At 35.5% G+C, this 21,218-nt stretch overlaps 1 pseudogene; it reads left to right on the top strand.

Annotated features, from left to right (window-relative positions):
- The first annotated feature begins 6,927 nt into the window (after window positions 1-6,927).
- Window positions 6,928-7,737, top strand: LOC133081751 (small ribosomal subunit protein uS2-like; annotated as a pseudogene).
- Window positions 7,738-21,218: the final 13,481 nt, after the last annotated feature.

The raw sequence follows: 21,218 nt of genomic DNA, 5'->3' as shown, positions 1-21,218 counted from the left end.
ATCTCCAGTGTTTATGATCTTGGTAACATATGGACTTTACATAAAAAGTGCCTGAGAGTTCTCCCTCCCACTCCTCATTACTCAAACGTGACCTTAATAGGTTTCCAATCCGTACACTTTCCCTACAATGTGAGACACTACAGCCAGGAAAGATTTTTCCTGGAATTGCAGGGCAAAAAGCCACTGAAACTAGAAAACCTGACTCTTGATCAGGAATGCTTTCAGAGAGAGATCTTGATCAAAATGGGGAAATGTAAAAAATTTAAAAACAGAAACCTCAATTAATAGAGTTGGGAGACCAGAAGGAGGAGTTCTCACACCCTGCAAGGATAGCAGAGCCCAACAGGAGGAAGAAAGTCCTGTTCTTCCCTGGCAAGTACTCAGCCACTGAAAAGCCTTGGACTCTTTGTTTACTATACTCCTCCCAACTTCCTTTTCCACTCTATAAAAGCATTCTCCTTCCCTTGCCATGCAGGGGAACTTGGTTGTAGATCCCAAAATGCAATTCCCTGCTGGTCCTGAATAAACCCATCTTTACTGGAGAAGTATCTGGCTATCTATTGATTTCAGGCCAATAGTTATTTTCATTATTTCAATAAGAATCAGCCTCCATTTTACCTCAAGTTAGAAAAAAGTTGATCGTTCAACCAAAAACATACTACAGTGTTATATTTGGGAATGAATAACTTTTAGTTGGATATAGCAAGCCCACTGTTAAAGAACAAAGATACCAGTGCCTACAAAACCATCACAGGAAACTGGTCGGGTACTTGGCTTATAGGGCTCCAGCCTCACAAGTGACAAATAAAGTCACTTTCTGGCAGGCCAGGAACCTTAGCATATTTGGGGGACCTTGAAAAGAGAAGAATTTACTAATTCTATGGGTACTACAATAAAATCTAGGGGAGAGATTTTCTTAGCCTTAACTTCCTAGCCTAGACTTTACAGAGTCTTTTAAATGGTCCAATCATGGATTCTTTAATAAAATTTACAAACAAAAGCTAATAGTTTTAAGCAGACTCACAGATATAGAGAACAAGCTAGTGGTTACCAGTGGGGAGGGGGTGGGGGAGGGGCAATATAGAGGTAGGGGATTAAGAGGTACAAACTACAAGGTATAAAATAAGCTATAAGGATATATTGTATTGTATATCATGGAGAATATAGCCAACATTTTATAGTAACTATAAATGGAGTATAACCTTTAAAAACTGAATCACTATTGTACACCTGTAACTTACATAATATTATATAGCAACTATACTTCAATTTTAAAAAAAGCTAATAGTTTTGCCTCAGTATATGTTAAATACTATATGATCTAAGAAGCTTATATAGTTATTTAATACCACTTATTGCATCTGTGAAAATAATCAGTCTAAACTATAATGAGGCCAACCTTTTTTTCTGATCAGTATTTGGAAATTATTTATGACCAAAACAGGGAATGCTATGGACTAAAAGTTTGTGTCCCTCCAAAATTCAAAAGTTGAAATCCCCATCACCAATGTGATGGTATTTGGTGACGGGGCCTTTGGTCATAATTAGGTCATGAAGGTAGAACCCTCATGAATGGGATTAGTGCCCACTCCCCACTCAGTCCCCCTACATCCTACCGGTTCACTCTGGGGTTTCTCCCGTCTCCTTGGGCATCAGAGTTCCCCACCATAGGCCAGCAGGCACCCTAGTTGTGGGGAGATGCTAACTCTGCATCTTCCCACACCACCATCTTGACTCTGCCTCCATTGATTGATTTAAGGTAAGAGAGAGAGAGAGAGAGAGAGTGTGTGTGTGTGTGTGTGTGTGTGTGTTGTGTGTATAGGAGGGATATTTTCAGACACATTTTTGAAAGCTCATACTAGTCAAAGGATTGAATAGATTAAAAGGGGATAATTTGGGCAATTTGGTTAGAGGGAAACTATCTATAGCACTATTTTATTTGTGGACCTCCAGAGATAGTGAATAAGAATGGTGGTAATGGAGATGGAAAAAGTGGACATCTTAAATATGTAACAGCCTGAAAACTAGGTCTTTTATGTGTGCAATTTAGTGGACATTAATGCTTTTCATTAAGATAAAATATGTTAAAAGAGGTGGGTCAGCGTTGGGGAGGTTACATGTACAGTATGGGGAATTTTTAAATGTGAGTATCATTTGAAATATAAATAAAAATCTGAAATTTCAAGAAAGCAGTTAGGTCTGGATCTCTGAGGAGAGTTCTCAGAGATAAAAGTCTGTGAGTCATTGCATGTGTGATTTATTAAAAACTTTTGAACTAGCTAAGACAGAGAAAAGAGCTCACAAATATATAAGCCTGGTAAAGAGGAACTGGTACTAAGCCCCAAAAGAAGTTAAAATTAAATTAAGAATAAATATTTTTGTATACATATTTTTAAAAAAGGATTCCTTATGAGAATATAAATAATAAATGGCTTTAATACGATAGAGGTTTCTTTCTTTCTCACCTAAAATAAGTTACATGTTTATGCAATACAGGGCTAGTTTGGTAGTTCCTTAGCAAGTGATTTTGATGATCAGGTTATCTGGTTTCAAGATTGCTGTTGTAGCCCTAACCTCATGTCCTTATTCCAGGAAGGATGGAGAATATCCAGAAGACTTACCTAATTTATGCTTCATCTTGTTGTTCACTCTTGGGCACGAGGGCACTGGGAAATTTAGTTTTGGGATGGGCACATTGCAATCTAGAATGAAATGTGCTTTCTGTTAGCAAAGAAGGAGGGAATAGAAATTGGGGAGACAACCAGTTGTCTTGGCTATAAACATACATGGGAAAATCATTCTCATACACTACTTTTTATGGTGTATATTAGTACAGACTTTCTGAGTGAAATTTTGGCAAATTATATTCAAATATTTAAAATTTTTATACACTTTTGATGGAGCTTTTTTACTTTTAGGAAGTTGTTCTAACAAAACAGAGTAATTCTGTCTCACCAAGTAGACTTGGGAAGTTCACAGCTATGGTCATCTTGGTATTTAGGTTGGAAACAATCCAAATGTCAAGAAGACCAGTCAAAGTTGTAGGTTCTGGATATCAACTAATTATTTCTTGAATGGGGTATGGGATATAGATGTGCCCTTTAACGTAATTCAAATTGTAGGTCCTGATCCCTTTACTTTAATAATAAGGCTTAAGTAATACTAAACTTAAGACTTTGCTCTTAAGTTTTGGTATTCTGTATGGGTTCAGCTTTCCCAGAATAATCTGTTCTTTCACTCTCACTTTTCCAATGCTCTATAGCTTGCTATCTATTAAATATTGTATATTGATCTGGTCTGTTATCATTACTGGAGATAAGTAAGCCTTATCATCATCTAGATATATTTAGTGTCCTCATTCAGAGATTTCATGTCTTGGTCAATGAAGAATATGATATTTGGTTCATTCTTCATCTTGCAAAAACCAGTTGAAATTTCTTTCTTCCTGTATATGGTGGGAGACTACCAATTATAATCAATTTGTTTCTGTAGGGTCTTAATTTTCCTAAACATAACAAATATTGAGAAAGGTACAACTTTACTCTTCCTAAAAATTTAACAGAAAAAAGAATATTATATACATTACTCTCCCTTATCATTAAAATTAACCAATAAATTAAATAAAAATTACAGTATCACCTTTCACTTACATTATAACTTTCTTGTTTTTAAACTTCATACTAAACTTTCCTTTTATGATTATAACTAAAGACTTACGCTTTTATTCACTTACTCAACTTGTTCCAAATAATTACAGTAGTATTTTCTCTGTTACACATATATTGTCAAAATTTAGACAATGAGAATCCTTTTTTAACTGAGCTCATTTGTCCTTGTACTATCCAAGCCATCTTTGAAATCCTCCTCACTTTTGGGCAGCCATATGTTCCAGGTCACAGATCAGCTATTACCCAGGAAGTGCTAGTTCATTTTACAAAGGAAAAGAAAAGGCATTAAAAAAATAAATTCTGGCCGTTGGGGGCTGCATGTCAGATTTTTCCACATGAGTAAGTCTGGTAGATAGGATGAAATTAATGCTGGGTCAAATTCTAGCTAAAACTAGAAAAGAAACTACTTTTAAAAGGGCCATGAGTTCACATTTCCAGTTTGTTATTAATTCTTTATTTTGTGGTGTGAAGTTTATTTTACCAATGACATACACACTTAGACTATTAATCCTTCCCCAAAGTTTTAAATATGTTTCCCCCTTTTAAAAATAATTCTTATGTCTCATTGACTTCCAGTTTAGTGTCACTTCATTATCTTTCACTATTGGTTACAGTAAGAGAAAGAAATGTTCTCTAATGTGTCTATGGTTTTCAGTCATCTTATTGATAGGTAGTTAAATAAAATATGTAGAAAGAAAAGTTCACTTAATTTTCACGTTCTACAAACCAAGTTCTAGTTAATCCAAGATTGAAGCAATTATTTTTAAAGTAAAATGTCAAAATGTGCACTGTCATAATTATGTTTATGACATATATTAAATTTATGCTTTAAGTTAAAGAAAAACTCATTCTATGGAGTTATTTTTAGCAAATATAATAATGAACACCACTTAGTGTGCTGTTATGAAGCACACCATTTGTTATTTTGGAGGTCTTACTAATCCTTGTGCAAATATGAAATGCAAATACATAATTAGCTAATTTATTAATCATTCATTTGAAACATTTATTGATTATGTACTCTGTGTCAAACATTCTTCAAGGTCTAGGGATACGATAATAAATAAAATACTTACAATTCTCTCCTCCTCAAAGTTACAAAACAGTTGAGAAAACATCCAGTTAAATAAATGGTTATAATATAGCTTGATGAATGATAACATTCATCCATAGGGTAGGAGAAACAAGAATTTTATGGGAACCTATGGCAATGGAACAAAACCTGTCTTAGTGATGGTCTTCCTGAGAATGCCACATTTAGGTTAAGAACTAGAGAATGAATAGGACTTAGCCAGACAGAAGGTGGAGGTTGCATAGTGGAAGTCGTAGCCTTGTGGAGTGAACGTCACCGATTTCTAGGAGTCAGACATTATCCAAAAGGCAAAAGTAAGTCATTGAAGGGACTTAGGTAGTGAATAATCAGATTTGCATTTTTCGAAATATTACTTAGACTGGAAATTGGAACTGTAGAAGGACAGGCCTTGAGGCAACAGAGCAATTAGGAGGCTGTTTCAGAACTGTAGTAAGGGAGGATAATGGCCTAGAACAGTGTGGGGCAAGTGATGATAGAAAGATGGAAAATAAGCCATATCCAAACCATCAAAAAAGTCTATTGAATTTAACATTAACATGTTTCCAGAATCTGATCACTGCTCACCATCTGCCTTGCCACCATCCTGGTACAAGCCAACAACACATCTCATTTCAATTATTGCAATAACCTCTTAGCTAGAGTTGCCAGATTTAGCTGATAAAAATTTCATCTGGCAACACTGTTCCTAACTGTTCTCCCACCTTCTGCCTCTTCTCCATGTCAGTCTTTTCTCAATATGGCAGGTAAGAGTACTGTTAGGAAAACAACTCAATCTTGAAAAGTTCTAAATAGCCCAACTGGTCATGATGTAGTATGTTTTTTATACACTGCTGGGTTAAATTTGCTAATATTTTGTCTAGGATCTTTGCATTTATGTTAATAAGAGCTTTTGTCTCCAATTTCTTTTTCTGTCTGCCATGGTCAGATCTTGCTATTGAGGTTATATTTTCATCATTAAACGAATTGTGGAGTAATCTATTTCCCCCCTCTCTTCTCTGGAAATGTGTTTTTAAGATTATATTTATCTTCTCTTTGCAATTGGTAGAATTTTCCTGAAAACCTTAGGCCTGGTGTTTGTTATTGTTTTACATTTTAAAATACTGATTCAATTTATTTGTTATAAGACAATGTTTTTGAGTCAATTTTTATAACAGTTTCTAGGAAACTATTTTGTCTAAATATTCAATCTTATTGTCATAAAATTTTTCATTGTTCTCTCTTTGTAATCTGAGTTTTACCTCTGCTTATGTCCTTTTCCCCTTTTTCTTCCCTCATATTGTTTACACGTACTGCTGTTCTTCCTGATTAATTTTGCCAGTATCTGTGCGTTATCTTTTAAAAATAATCAATTTCTGTCTTGTTGATTCTCTTTATTTTGTATTTGTTTTGAATCTCATAAATTTCCAATCTTACGTTTATTATCTCCTTACTTCTATATTTGGTTTATTCTATTGTTCATATACTATTCTGTCTATATTGTGTTCTTGAAATTCTCATGTTTTTTATTTCCTATTTGTCAAAATTTAATGTAACTGTTAGATCTAGATGTCCAATTGATTTAGTTTATTTTCTTATATTATTGTGGCAAGAATATTTTATAAGTAGGGCTGTGCAATTCCTATTGATTATTTTACCTTCTGTATGAATTTCCTGAATAATGAGCTGGTTGCCTAAGTAAGATCTCAATGATGAAGAATGAGTGATTAAGTATAATTAGGATATTAAGTGTAATTATCAATTTTAATAGATTTGATATCAGTATTCGTTCTTCTTTTTGAAGCTCAAATGGTCTCATCTTTGGCTAATGGGAGTCCCTTCAAGTTGCCTCCTGTGTCCTTTTATAGTCTGTAATAGAGTCTAGGCACAGGATTTCAGAAATGACAAGATGATCAGGCTCACCTTGGATATTGCTGGTCACAGATATATTTTTAAGGAGCCCTGGTAATTCTTGTAAGTGGAAAGTAATATTTGGAGATTATATCTGGGTGGTAGGTTTGCAATTTCTACTGGGTTATCACAGCTTCTTGGGCATTTCAGTAGAGAGCTAAAACACATGTATTTTATTTATTTTACAAGGAGAAAAATAAATTTTACCTTTCCACACTACCTGGAGAGGAGTCCATACGGTATAGTCTTCGGTTCCTGTCAGAAAGGCAAACTTTCAGAATGTTCGAAGCCCTTGACGTACTGCAAATGAAGGAGGAGGCTGTACTTAAATTCCTTGCTGCAGGAACCTACTTAGGTGGCACCAACCTTGACTTCCAAATGGAACAGTATATCTACAAAAGGAAAAGTGATGGCATCTACATCATAAGTATGAAAAGAACCTGGGAGAAGTTTCTGCTGTCAGCTCATGCCATTGTTGCCAGTGAAAATCCGGCTGATATTGGCGTCATATCCTTCAGGAGTATTGGCCAGCGGGCTACACTGAAAGTTGTAGCTTTCTGTCACTAGGGCCAGTTCTATTGATGGCCACTTCACTCCTGGAAGCTTCACTAATCAGATCCAAGCGGCGTTCCGGGAGCCTCGACTTTTGCTGGTTACTGATCCCAGGGCTGACAGCCAGCCTCTCACAGAGGCGTCTTAAGTTAACTTGTCTACTCTCGTTCTGTGTAACACAGAGTCTCCTCTGTGCTATGTGGACATTGCCACCCCACGCAGCAACAAGGGAACCCCCTCAGTGGGTCTGATGTGGTGGCTGCTAGGCCCGGAGGTTCTGTGCATGCGTGACACACCTCCCGCGAGAACTCACGGGAGGTCGTGCCTAATCTCTACTTCCACAGAGATCCTGAAGAGGTTGAAAAGGAAGAGCAGGGTACTGCTGGAAAGGCTGTGACTGAGGAGGAATTTCAGGGTGAATGGACCTCTCCAGTTCCTGAGTTTATTGCTACTAAACCCAAGGTCGCAGACTAGTCTGAGGGCACGCAGGTGCCCCCTGTGCCTATTCAGCATTTCCCTGGTGAAGATGATAACTGAGTGGTGTTAAGCTGTTCTTCCACAGGTTTTTGAACAGAAAACGGCAATACAAAGCTGACGGAAAAAGAATGTTTCTAAAAAAGTAAGTAAATCAGTAAATTCTAATTTCATAATACTGATTTCCCAAATTTAAATGGAGATTATAGGATTCTGTTTCACATGTTTGATTTGTATCTTGATCTTGTCTTTTATACTGAAAATCTTGGTTCCTAGTGATATAAGTATAATTACATATATGGTTTAATCTACACTGTGTGTGGTGGAGTATGTGTGTATTTTTATAAGGGTTTTAGAATTATCCCCAAATCAAACTTAATAATAGGACCACTAGCTGCGACTTAAGATTTTGTGATCTTTATTTTTGGTCCCACTTAGGTATATAAAGTCAACATTCTATTTTAAAATTCATTGAGATAAGTAGCTTTGCCATTATGCCACAAATTTGATATAAAGTAGTATTAGTGAGTTTCAATTTGTTTTTTATTTTAGGGATTGCTTCACTTTTTAAAATTTCATTTAATGTTATCTTTCACATATATAAAAAATGAAGAAGGTGCTAAGGTCAAAAGTATAAAACAAGGCACATTAGAAAATATCTAGTTTTTATCTTTGTTCTTCCCACTACCTCTCCTTTGTCTTCTTCCCTAAGTTTACTATTTCTTTTAATTAATTTTTGGTTTACCCTTCCATTGTTTTTGGAAAATATTAGCAAATATGTATGTACATGTGTATGAGTGTGTGTATGAATTCCCACACCTTTGTTACCGAAAAGGTACCCCAAAAGGTGTAACGTATTTCTTTCATTTTTCTTTTTTACAGCTGTTTTGCTTTTGCAATTAGTAGGAAAATAAGTAGCTTTTTGCATAAGTCATTGCATATTCCTGTGAGTGTATCTTAGGAATAGATTCCTAGAAGTGGGATTTCTGGGTCAGAGAGTAAATGCATGTGTAATTTTGCTAATTAATAATTTGCTAATATCAAACTCTTAGAGCTGGTATGGTTTTGCATTTCCATTAGCAATGTATGAAAGTGATTGTTTCTCATGACCTTAACAACAGAGTATGTTGTCAAAGTGTTCTGTTTTTGCCAAGGTTAGAAATGATACCTCAGTGTAGTTCCAATTTTGTATTTCTCTTATTATACATATATTATATATCTGATCACTTCATATGATTAAGGGCCATTGCTGGTTCTTTTTCCGTGAACTGTTTTCCATATCATTTGCCTATTTTTTTCTTTAAAGTATTGGGACTTTTTCTTTTTCTTTTTTAGAAGTTCTTTATATAATAGCAATATTTGCCCTCTATATGTGATATAAGATGCAAATATTTTATCCAACTTTGTCATTTGTCCTTATCCTTCCTTCCCTTCCTTCCTTCCTTCCTTCCTTCTTTCCTTCCTTCCTTCTTCATTTTAATTTAATTTTATTTTTTGGCCACACCACGTGGCTTGCAGGATCTTAGTTCCCCCACCAGGGATTGAACCCATGCCCTTGGCAGTGGAAGCAGGGAGCCCTAACCACTGGACCACCAGGGAATTCCCCTTTCTTCTTTATTTATACCATGCACATGTTTTTTTTTTTTTTGGATTCCAATAAAACTTCATTTACAGAAACAGACCGCAGGACACATGAGTCCGTAGGCCATGCTTCGACAACCCCCACCCTAGACTCTTATTTTTCAAGGCATGATCCTAGGATCATCAACTTCACCTTGGACCCTGCTAGAAAATAGTGATTCTCAGGCCCAGGCCCAGAATTACTGAATCAGAATCTGCAGTTCAACAAGCTGATCAGGTGATTTCTACTATGTTTGAGTTTGAGAGGCAATGCCAAATAGTGTCCATTGGAGCAAGGTGGTAGATCTATATTGCCATGAGCTAGTTAAACTTCTCTCTGTTCCGTGATTATAGAAAGATTGGAACATTCCCAATCTGCCATGCACATTTTTAATGTAATCAAATTTATCAAGAATTTCCCTTTTTGCTTCTAGATTTTGGATCACAGTAAGACATTTTTTTTTTTGCCCTTTTCTAGATAATAAAGGAATTCACCCATATTTTGTTTTAATACTAGTACAATTTTATTGTAGCCTTTAGATATCTGATTTTTAAAAAATTTTATTTGTTTTATTTATTTATTTTTGGCTGCGTTGGGTCTTCGTTGCTACGCATGGGCTTTTTTTTTTCTCTAGTTGCAGAGAGCATGGGCTACTCGTCGTTGCGGTGCGCAGGCCTCTCATTGTGGTGGCTTCTCTTGTTGCAGAGCACGGGCTCTAGGGGCGCAAGCTCAGTAGTTGAGGCACATGGGCCTAGTTGCTCTGTGGCATGTGGGATCTTCCTGGACCAGGCTCGAACCCGTGTCCCCCGCATTGGCAGGTGGACTCCTAACCACTGCGCCACCAGGGAAGCCCTAGATATCTGATATTTTAAAAAATTCTCATGGTCTACAATGTATGTCATTTTTTTATATACAGCATTTTATTATTGGTTAGTTCTGAATATTTTTAAAAACAATCTCTATTATTTCTCTTTTGATCAATGAGTTATTCAAAAGTAGTCTGTATGATACTGCTTCTTTGATATTTTTTGAGCCTTGCTTTATGGATCAGGTGTCCATTTTTCTAAATGTATAGTATATACCTAAGTTATTCTCCATTTTTTGCTGCAGAGTTCTGCCTATGGCCACTAAGTAAAGTGTGTTCACATTTTGTGATTCAAATTTTCTATATCTTACTATTTTCTCTGCTTGACTTGCCAGAAACTGAGATAGTTTTGTTGAAATCTCTTATGTTGTTGGGTTTGTCTATTTCAACTTGTAGTTCTGGCCACTTTTACTTCACATATTGTAAGAGTATTTTACCCTGTACAGGAATTAGTGTTTTAATATGTTCTTAGAGAATTGACACTTTTCTATATATAAATATATATATTTAATATATACTAAATTTATCCTGCTTAGGTTTATTTTTTCTGATATTAGTATAAGTGGCTCAACTGTAATTTCATTAGTGTTTGCCTGGTATATATTTATTAATTATTTTAATTTTAATCTTTACTTGGCTTTGGGTTTCAGGTGCATATATTGTAAAGAGCATATAGCTGAAATTTGATATTTTTGTATAACCTGAAAATATATGTCTTAATTAATAAGCTTAGTTCATATATACTTGAGAGGTAAGGGTTAACTTGTCCCAGACTGGTCTCCTGCAGGTTGGTCCCCAGAAACAAAAGTTGAGTTCATACACACCTGTAAAGCTCTGTGGAGATGAGTTATGGCCTGGTGACTAAGAAAATAATTCCTGGTACATAATAAGGTTTGGACCTCAGCCTCTGATCATATGAAGGGAACGTGTCAAATCTTGCTGCTGTATTGATATATTGTATGGCTATAATCACATGGCTTGAAGCAGAAGGGACAGATAATGCTACCCACCTATCATGAATGCTGAGATTTCAGGGAAGGGCTGGAATCCAGGTTCTGCCTTATCAAATTGCTATTGTAGCCTGGTTCCTGATCTAAACATGGGAAGGGCTAATGCTTCCCATGGATTAATGATGCTTAAAGGCTGCACAGTTCATGTGTGAGGAACTTCTTCCAGAGTCTGAGGTATACCCTGAAATATTTCTTCATTGTCCTAGAATTCAATGGGCAACAGAGGACTTACACATGTGTTATTGCTCCTATTTCCATGGGTTTTCCCCAATAAACACTACTCCAGGCACGTGTGGTGTGTGGGCTTCTAGCCATATAGAGTTTATATGTGACAGCAGGGATAATTAATACTGATAATGCCTGGATTAGTTTCTATAAATTTACTTTTCCTTTTATATTTGTTTTATTTTCTCTGAGCTGCTTCTTCTCTCCTTTCTTGGTTTTTTGGTTTGTTTATATGGGGATTGATTGAGCTATGTTTGTTTTCTTTCACATATCATTTTTCCTTCTCTTGGTTTTGAAAGAAAATTACAGCAATTTTATTTTACAAGGTATAGTTGATATTTTATCCTGAATATTTATTTAACACAGTCTAAAGTTAATAACTCCAACACCTACTGACCAATGCAAAAACCTTAGAACTCGTTAACTTTTGTCATCCCAGTTTTGACATGTGTTTTATTGTGTTAAGTATCTGCCCTTTTTTGAGCTCCACATATTAGACTTTTTGTTGCTATTGTTGTTATTATTCTTATTTTATATGGAAAATACTTGTTAGATATGCCTACATTTTAATCTTTTATTTTCCTCACTGATAAGCATTTTCATCAGATTCTTTAGAAGTTCCCTCAGTGCAGGCTTATTTATGGTAAAATCTCTCCGTTTTCATGTATCTTAAAATGTTTTTGTTTTCCTTTCCTTATTTAAAGACAGCTTTGCTAGGCATACACTATTAGGTTGATAATTTTTTTCATCACCAATTTGAAAATAATATTCCTCTATCTGGCTTTCGTTATTGCTGTTGAGTTTTTAATTTGTTTTTCATTTGTTTTGTTTTGTTTTTGTGAGTTTAACTCTCATTTCTCTCTAGTAATCTGTCTTTTCTAAGTGCATTTAAAATTTTTCTATTCATCTTTGCAGTTCTTCAGTGTTAACTCTAAATGTATCTAGGAATTGATTTGTATTTCTTCTTTACTATGCTATATTTAGTGTCTATGCTTTTCAACCACCCATTCAATCTTCATTTCCTTGCAGTTTCATCACTCTTCCAATACTCTCTTCAACCTCATCATTCTGCCAGATTAGCTCACTCAAAAGTCGCCATGCTCCACCAGATTAACAATAGTGTCTTTTTCTTAGTACTTGACCTTCTTTAGCCTGACATAGCTACTCATACTTTGTTTATCCATTTGTTCTTTTTTTCCTTTTTTAAAATTGAAGTATAGTTGATGTACAATACTATATAAGTTACAGGTGTACAATATAGTGATTCACAATTTTTAAAGGTTATACTCCATCTATAGTTTTTATAAAATATTGGCTACATTCCCCATGTTGTAGAATATATCCTTGTAGCTTATTTTATACCTAATATAATAGTCTGTATCTCTTAATCCCCTACTCCCATCTGTTCTTTTTTTAAAATTTATTTATTTAATTTATTTATTTTTGGCTGCGTTGGGTCTTTGTTGCTGTGTGTGGGCTTTCTCTAGTTGCAGCAAGTGGGGGCTGCTCTTCGTTGCGGTGCATGGGCTTCTCATTACAGTGGCTTCTCTTGTGGAGCACGGGCTCTAGGCGCACAAGCTTCAGTAGTTGTGGCACATGGGTTCAGTAGTTGTGGCTCGTGGGCTCTAGAGCGCAGGCTCAGTAGTTGTGGCGCACAGGCTTAGTTGCTCTGTGGCATGTGGGATCTTCCCGGACCAGGGCTTGAACCTGTGTCCCCTGCATTGGCAGGCGGATTCTTAACCACTGCGCCACCAGGGAAGCCTCCATCTGTTCTTAAAATCTTTTTTCTTTGGTTATTGGATGTGGTCGGCAAAATTCTAAAGATGCCTCTACCCCTAGATTCCTCCCACTTGACTATTCAATCAAACAACAACCTAGGGATTGTTGTGAAGGGATCTCACAGATGTAATCAAAGTCTCAAGTCAGTTGACCTTAAAATATAGAGGTTATCTAGGTGGGCCTAACTCAATCAAATGAGCCCTTTAAAATAGAGTTTTCTCCAGATAGTTGAAGAAGGGGAAGTCAGAGAGATTCAAAGTGTGAGAAGGAATCACCTCACCAAAGCTTGTTTAAGATGGAGTGGAGAGTAGGGGAGCATGTGTGAAAGGAATGTGGGCAACCTTAAGTTGATGAGAGAGGCCTCTGGCCAACAGTGAGCAAGAAAATATGGGCTTCAGTCCTACAGCTATAGAGAACTGAATTCTGCCAACAACTTGAATAGGCCTGTACACAGATTCTTCCCCAGAGTCTCCACATAATAGACCAACATGGCTGATACTTTGATTTTAGGCTGTGAGATCGTGTGCCTGACTGGACTTCTGACCAACATAACTGTGATGGAATAAATGGGTGTTGTTTTAAGCTGCTAAATTTGTGGTAGTTTGTCACGTAGCATTTGAATGCTTAAAGTTTTGCCAAAAGAGTAGATCTTCTGTTAAGTGCTCTTACAACAAAAAAAAATATTTTCAAGAAAGCAGTAGAAAATTAATATCCTGGGCCTCCATACTCCTGTCTCTCCTCTGACCATTATGATCACTCCGTCTCTGGCTTATGTTCTGGATTCTCTTCCTCTTTCTGATCCTTAAATTTGGGGATTTTCCAGATATCATCAATAAATCACTGCCTTTATAATTTTGTGACCCAGTGCATTAATCTATGCAAAAGTCCTTTTTTTTTCTCTTTCCTTCTTTATTATTTTATGAGGGAATTGACTTTGTTTTGTTTTGGGGGTTTAAATAGCATTTGCAAATCTTGAGTATTATCTCATAATTCTTCAGTTTAAAGAAAAAATTAAGGATAAATATAAAGAAAACAACCCTATATAAACAGTGTTTTAAATTTGACACTAAAACTCCACTTACAATTTAATTGAATCCATAATTTTTAAGCTATTCATGTCTTGTCCGATTTCTTTTCCAGCCCCATTCTGCCCCTATTGTCTATTTCATAACATGTAGAATTTAATATTTTATTAGGACTGTTTGCTGGTTGTTTTAAGTACATGTGTCTCCTCTCCCTAAAGATGAAGAATTCTTAGGTTTTTGAAGAGGAATTGTACTCTATTTTGAACCTCACCCTCAAAGAGAGCACAATTCTGGGAACATTATGTGTGTTTAATGCAAGTTTTCTGACTTGCAGAGAAAATGAGAACTAAAAAGGGGCTTCTGAATAAAAGGTGAGATGGGGATGTGTTTGCCATAGTTTCTACCACTGTATTACTGTGAATTTCTCTCTACTGTCAACATTTTAACTCAGCAATACCAATGCCATGGTATTACAACAGAGGAAGAGGAGCATCATATTCTATTTGTTTACTTTCCTTATAATAAATTACACATATCTATGTCCAGTATCTCCTGTATGTATCTACTCTGGCTATTTTCTTTTTGGCCTTATTAAGACACAAGGTTTTTCAAAGTAGAGCCCTTGGTTTGTTTTGACAGAGACAGCAAAGGAGACATTTGATAAATGCTACCTAATCAACACCTAAAGATGCCTGTCAGCTAGCAGTTCATGCCCATTTAACTTGCTCTCTCTAATGCCCATCCTAGCCTGTACACAGCTGAGATGTAATAAGCTCTTTCTCATGATAGATAAGAATAACCTGAGGGCCATGGGCTGTAGAGAACTAAGGTCAAATCTGACCACTGTGCTTCTCCTTTGTCCCAAATCTGAATTTATTCATGATTAGTTCTGCTTGCTACTACAATCAGAAAAGCTAAGGAGGTCATATGGAAAGCAGAGGAAAAAGATGTGATGGATGTAGAAACAGTAGGAAATGATGAATGATCCTGCAGTCTCTCTGGGCAAGAGGTTTCAAAAAAATGCATATGAAAGAATAGATTTTCCTGTGCTCTGAATGTATTGTCAAGAAATAAACTACTTAAAATGTACCTTTTTAATGTTCTCATTTGTCTTTTCTACATATCTGAACACACCCTTTCAAAAAAAGCAAAATACCACAGCCTGATTAAGTATTAAAAATTCCTTCACATAGAGTCTGTGATAAAAGTGTTATAAGTGAGTGTCATCAAAGGCATCTCAGAATATTATAAGTTAAATGAAAATAAAGGTAAGGAACTATAGGAATACAGTGATTATTGATAATAAGATGATAGTACTACTAGCTAATATTTATTAAACATTTTCTGCATACTAGGCACACTGCTAAGCAGTTTATATAAATTAACTCATTTAATATTTTTAAAAGTACAGTTATGTAGACAAATGATGAAATGTAGAAAAGACTTGTCAAAGGTCATATAGCAAATATAACATAAAGTCAAGTTATTTTACCCATCTTTGTCTGACTCACATTCTTAAAATCATTGATCTAATGCCTCTCAAAAAGAGTTACCATTGATTTTGAGTGTATTCTTAGAAACTGGTGGGGGGAGAAAGGGGGGCTTTTGTTGAAGATTTATATTTTATTTGATACTATTTTCCTCGTGTCATCCTAAAAATTACTGTTTCAGAAATGGAGATGTGCTTCTGAACCACATTATTATGCATTTACCTCCCATGTATTATATCAAATGATGTTAACGGATAAATTTTGAGAGGATAATGTGAGGTATATTTAGGGAAATAACATGTCTTCGTCAGGTTAGATTATAGGTGAAGCTGACATAGATTAAGGGAATTAGGTTGAAAAAAAGCCTTCATTATTCTAGATAAAATATTTTCAAGCACAAGTTGAATACATGAATCAAGTTCAACTTAAATCCATTAAAAAAAAAATCTGTTGATGTTAAAAGAAGCAAGCACAAGGTCATAATTTTTCTTCTCTGCATTTCTGATGGTTTTTCTTTGTCTCTGTAGTTCATCTACTAATTTGAATGTCATGTTAATGGAGGCACTCGTTTTCTTTTGTGGTGTTTAAATTGATATCTTCTACATGACAAGCTTGTAATGACTCATTTAAATAGGTGGCATGTTTTAATAGATTAAACAGAAATGTTACTATACCTTTTCTGATAGATATATTTTATATGTGGTAAGATGAGGAGATATTTTTAAAGAACATGCATATTTTGTCTAAATCTTTATAGCTCTATGTCTAGTGAATTTTGGAGATAGGAATCTTGTAATTTTCTGAGCGAATAAAAGATTTGTGGAAAGTTCTGAACAAATATCTAGTATATAATATTAAATATTGTGATAACCATCTTCAAAGAGATCTTGGAACAGATAGTGTTAGCTAGCATGGAAGATTTCAGTTTTCTCTGTTGAATGGCTCACCACAGAAGTTTTGGTTGCAAGACATGGGGCCAGTCCTAGAGAGTTTGGACTTGGAACTAGATGTACTCACTAGAGGAAAATCTGCTGGTCAGGTGAAGAAGTCCAGCCTGACAGGATATTCATTTATCTTGAGAGAAACTGACAGGTGACTGGTCAGTCTGAGGAGCTAGCTAGTATACAGGGCAGAAAAAGGAGGAGCCTACAGGGAAGCAATATATTGAGGTGTGGTAAGCAGACATGTCAAGAGGCGTGAGGAAACAGGAAGCCAGACATAAAGCATGGGGTTTGAAGTTCAGAATCACATCTCAAGAGGCAAGGGTGGAGGCACGAGAAAATCAGAATTCCAATCCTGAAGTCATTGATGTGCTGGGTGTTTATCAAGATCAGGACTAATATCAGCATCCAGATAGGAAACTGAGTCATAAGGTGAAACTTGATCTCAAGAAGAAATCAAGTTACTAGAACTGGGAGATAAAGTAGAACTATAGGAGCAGCCAGATCAACTTGAGTATAGATAGCAATCATGACTTCCCTCTTCAAAAAGGCTTGAAATCTTTCTAAAACTGAGACAGGGCCTACATGTTGGTATTAGTCACTATAAGCAGACATTTAAAAAAAATCTTCTGGCCATAATAAACCTGAGAGATTAGAGTAAGTTTTCACTTTAGGACTGGTATTTAAGGCAACAAGAATATAATTCACTTTGGTTTTAGTTGAGTTTGAGCAATCATTTTCACTATAAGCAGCACATACATGATAGAGTAAAACATGGGTAGAAAGAGTTACACCTCAACAAACCAAATTGGTGGAACTATAAAGAGGAAGAGTATGAGAAGATTCAAAATGTCACACTGAAACACCTTTAAAAGACTATGCTCTGACTCATAAAAGCAGTAGTGATTTGATCAGCCTGATAGTTTGCTGCTTTAAGGAAAACATTTGTCAACTTTATATTCAAGAACCTGGCTGGAGGAAAGGAGATTTTACTTTTGATTTATTCACTATCTAGATATGAGAATTCCTTGGGTCTTTTAGTCATTCCTTCCTAAACAATAAATAAATGAGATCTTTTAGAAATATCTGATTAATTCTCTAGTTAAGGAAAATTATTGTAATAATACACACTTGCTAGTAGAACTTTGAAAATAGTATGTTAGTAAAAAAGTTAAATGATCATCTGAAAATCCTGATCACATATTGGGCTAGTCAAAAAAGTTTGTTCAGGTTTTCCGAGGTTCTTATGGAAAAACCCAAACGAACTTTTTGGCCAGCCCAATATTTGCTCTCAGTTACACCCACAAAGATTATAATCACCATCAGAAGAGACATCTTTGAACATGAAGTCCAGTGTTAAATAGCTATAATTTCACAAATATCACCCCATTCTTCAAACTCTAATAATTTCAGTTCCCACTGTGGACTTTAGCTTCTAATTTATATTTTATATTAAATATATTAGTTGCTTCCAACAAAAATGAGATAAGCAAGTATATTATTATAAAGTAGGAGCAATAATATAAATTTACACATTTTGTAACTTTAATGCACAAACCAGCCCTTTTGGTTTGATAAGCAACAGTGGATTTTTAAAATTTCAACCAATACAGAATTTTATGTCCCTTTAAAAAAGAAAAATAAATAAATCAGTAGTACTAGGGTATTTTGTACAGCCAGGGAAAGACATGCTGACACAGCTAGCATTGAGGATGTGGTGCTGGGATCCTATTGGCACACATACCTGTCACTTCCCTTTCACCTTTCAGAGCTACTGAATTGCTGTTGCTTGGCCATGGAAACTCAATTATTTCCCATGCTGGCATCTGGCCTTCTATAGCTTAATGACCTTAACCACCCAAGACAAACGTATATATTTGTTCTCCAAATGACTTCATGGCAGCCATTTGAAGGCAAGTGAGGCCCAATCCCTGAACTCCTTGCTTTCTTTAAATAACCCATATATATTTTGTATGCTCCCTTTGTTCTTTCTGGCTGCCCTTAGGCCCCAAATCAGTTAAATCATGTGTGTTTTTAACAAACACTTCAAACTGGCTTTACTTAAATCTAAGAGACATGATCATAGTCAAATTTTCCAATTCTAAAATATCTTAACACCTTAACACCTAACACCTTTACCTCTTCATCTTTCATGGTCTTAAGATGTTTTGGCATAGGAGGGAAAATGTCTGAATGAATTTTGTAGTTATAATAAGAAGGGCTCTATATGAAGTGAAAATAAGAAAAACTTACTGCTGTGATATCACATTATAAAGTGCCATGGAAATGTAAATTATTATATTTTATATTATTTTAAGGTCTTGGTGTCCTGCACATGTGGAACCCATAACACAAAGTAAATCACCTAGGTATACAGAGAAGAGTCCATGTTGATGCTAATGATACTTCTGATAATCTCCTCACTCAGTTCCTAGACCTTATTACTCCAGTGAGTTCTACTTTCTCCTTCTGTTCATGATCCAGTTCACACTTCTTTGACAATAGAGTGCCATCTCCAAAGTCTCAGTCTTTCCACCTCTCCATCTTTCCTTCTTTATCATTTTCTTCACTCTCTTTATTGTCTATAGTCTCTTAATCTTTAAGCACAATCCTAGAAACACATTCTTTCTGCCCTGTCTGGATGCCAAAATGGACAGTTTCAATGATCTCCTTACTGACATCCTATATTTGTTCACGCCCTTCACCTGGCTTGCCAATTTCCTTCTTTTAAGTAAGTGCAAACTTCTGCTTTCTCTGACAGAAAACAAAAGGTTTAGGTGAATTCTTAGAGAAAGCACTTAAACATGTGAATATATTCTATCATAAATTCATCCTTTTCTAATTCATTGGCTAACAATGACTCCTGGGGCCTGCCATTCCCACTCTTTCTATGTTTAGAACCAGAAAATCAAACTTTGGGAGAGTATAGCAAAAAGAGGTTCTATTTCCTAGTACTTTATTAGAGACCTCTAGAGGAGTGAAAGGGATTGAATAGCTTTTCTTAAAATATGAGATTCAGATTGGTAGCAACAGAGAAATCATACTTTGTTACTAATCACAGAATACTGGATTGGAAAATCAATGTTCATTCATGTAATTTTTATTTGTTACTAAACATCATATTGATTGGTTAAATATGCTCACTTGACTAGCCATTTAATACCCTTCCTATTTACATTTCATCTTTCTATTTTTATCTCATATCTCTAATGAATTTCTTCATAAGATCCCAGCAGCTGATGTCTGCCCAGTCAAGCCATGGTTCACTTTTTGGACCTGTGCAGTCACATTAATACAAAGCAGAATGCTCTTTGTTCATATTTACTGTCATTCTTAGTATAATTACAGAAATCTCTTTGACTTTTCAGACCATGGGCCATGTCAGTTTGTATTACTGGTACTTAACTGATTGATCCTGTTATAGGTGTGTCCAAATGAAATGTGATTTCTGTTAAAGCAGGCTTGTAGGATCTCTCCCTTCCTAACTTCTCACAGCAGACTTTGTCACATTATCGTAACTCAGAGGGCTTGTAAACTTCTCATTTACTCACTACCACATAGACTAATGGTAAATGCACAGGTCCTCAAGTTAGACTCCTTGTGTTTACATTAAAGTTCAGCCACTTATGAAGCTGTGGGACATTAGGGAATTAATGTATGTCTCTGGGTTCACTGTGATTATCTGTAAAATGCGGGTAATAATAGCACTATGTCATGTTATTGTGAGACAGAAATGAAGTAATTCATGTAAATATCTTAACCTGATGCCTAATACATGGTGAGCTCTCAATAAGTGTAGGCTGTTTTTATTAGTGGATGCAAGCTAGTGATGCTGTAAAAGCTTTCAGCAAGTATGTATTTCTTTCTTATATAAAGAACTGCCATTAAGGCTGCCCTAATTTTTTTTAGATTACATTTACCTATAGATTACTTACAGGTTCAAATCTACAGTGGAAATAACTTTTTTTTTTTTTTTTTTACCAATTTTGGAAAGATGTTTTTAAACCAGTTCCTTAGAAGACTCCTATGTGACCCACACTAGTAAAATATACCTTCAGGTGCCTCCTCTGTCTGTAGGCAACAGCAGTGTAAAATATGTAAACAAATGAGTGTCCTTGTTTGCTAAAATTTAATCTGTTAATCATGTTGTATTATTGCTCTTCCCCAAATTCTCTCTCCCCGTCAGGTAACATTCCTTATTATTAGGAAGAGGAAGTTCCTTAACATATTAGTTCGACAGCATAATTTACCCAGATGATGGTCATTATGATGATGCTTTATTTTTTTTTTGATTTATTTATTTATTTTTGATGATGCTTTAGATTCATTTAGAGTCCACCATTCAGAGAGGAAGAATAGCTGGCCTACATTATTCCTCATACTTATTAAAAATTGCTGCATTCCCATTTGTGAGTTTGTTGAACGACTGGGTAGCATACCTCTTTATAAAGATAAAATGGAGAGTAATAAATGAAAACACTCCCTAGCTATACTATTGATTTAATTGTTTATTAAAATAACCTCATATTGGACTTGTATTTTACTCTTAGAAAATTGGCAAAATGCTAATATATTTAGTTTAACTGGA

This window comes from Eubalaena glacialis, chromosome X (assembly GCF_028564815.1).
Source record: "Eubalaena glacialis isolate mEubGla1 chromosome X, mEubGla1.1.hap2.+ XY, whole genome shotgun sequence".
In the NCBI taxonomy this organism is placed as follows: Eukaryota; Metazoa; Chordata; class Mammalia; order Artiodactyla; family Balaenidae; genus Eubalaena; species Eubalaena glacialis.
This window is presented reverse-complemented; position numbering and strand designations above follow the sequence as displayed.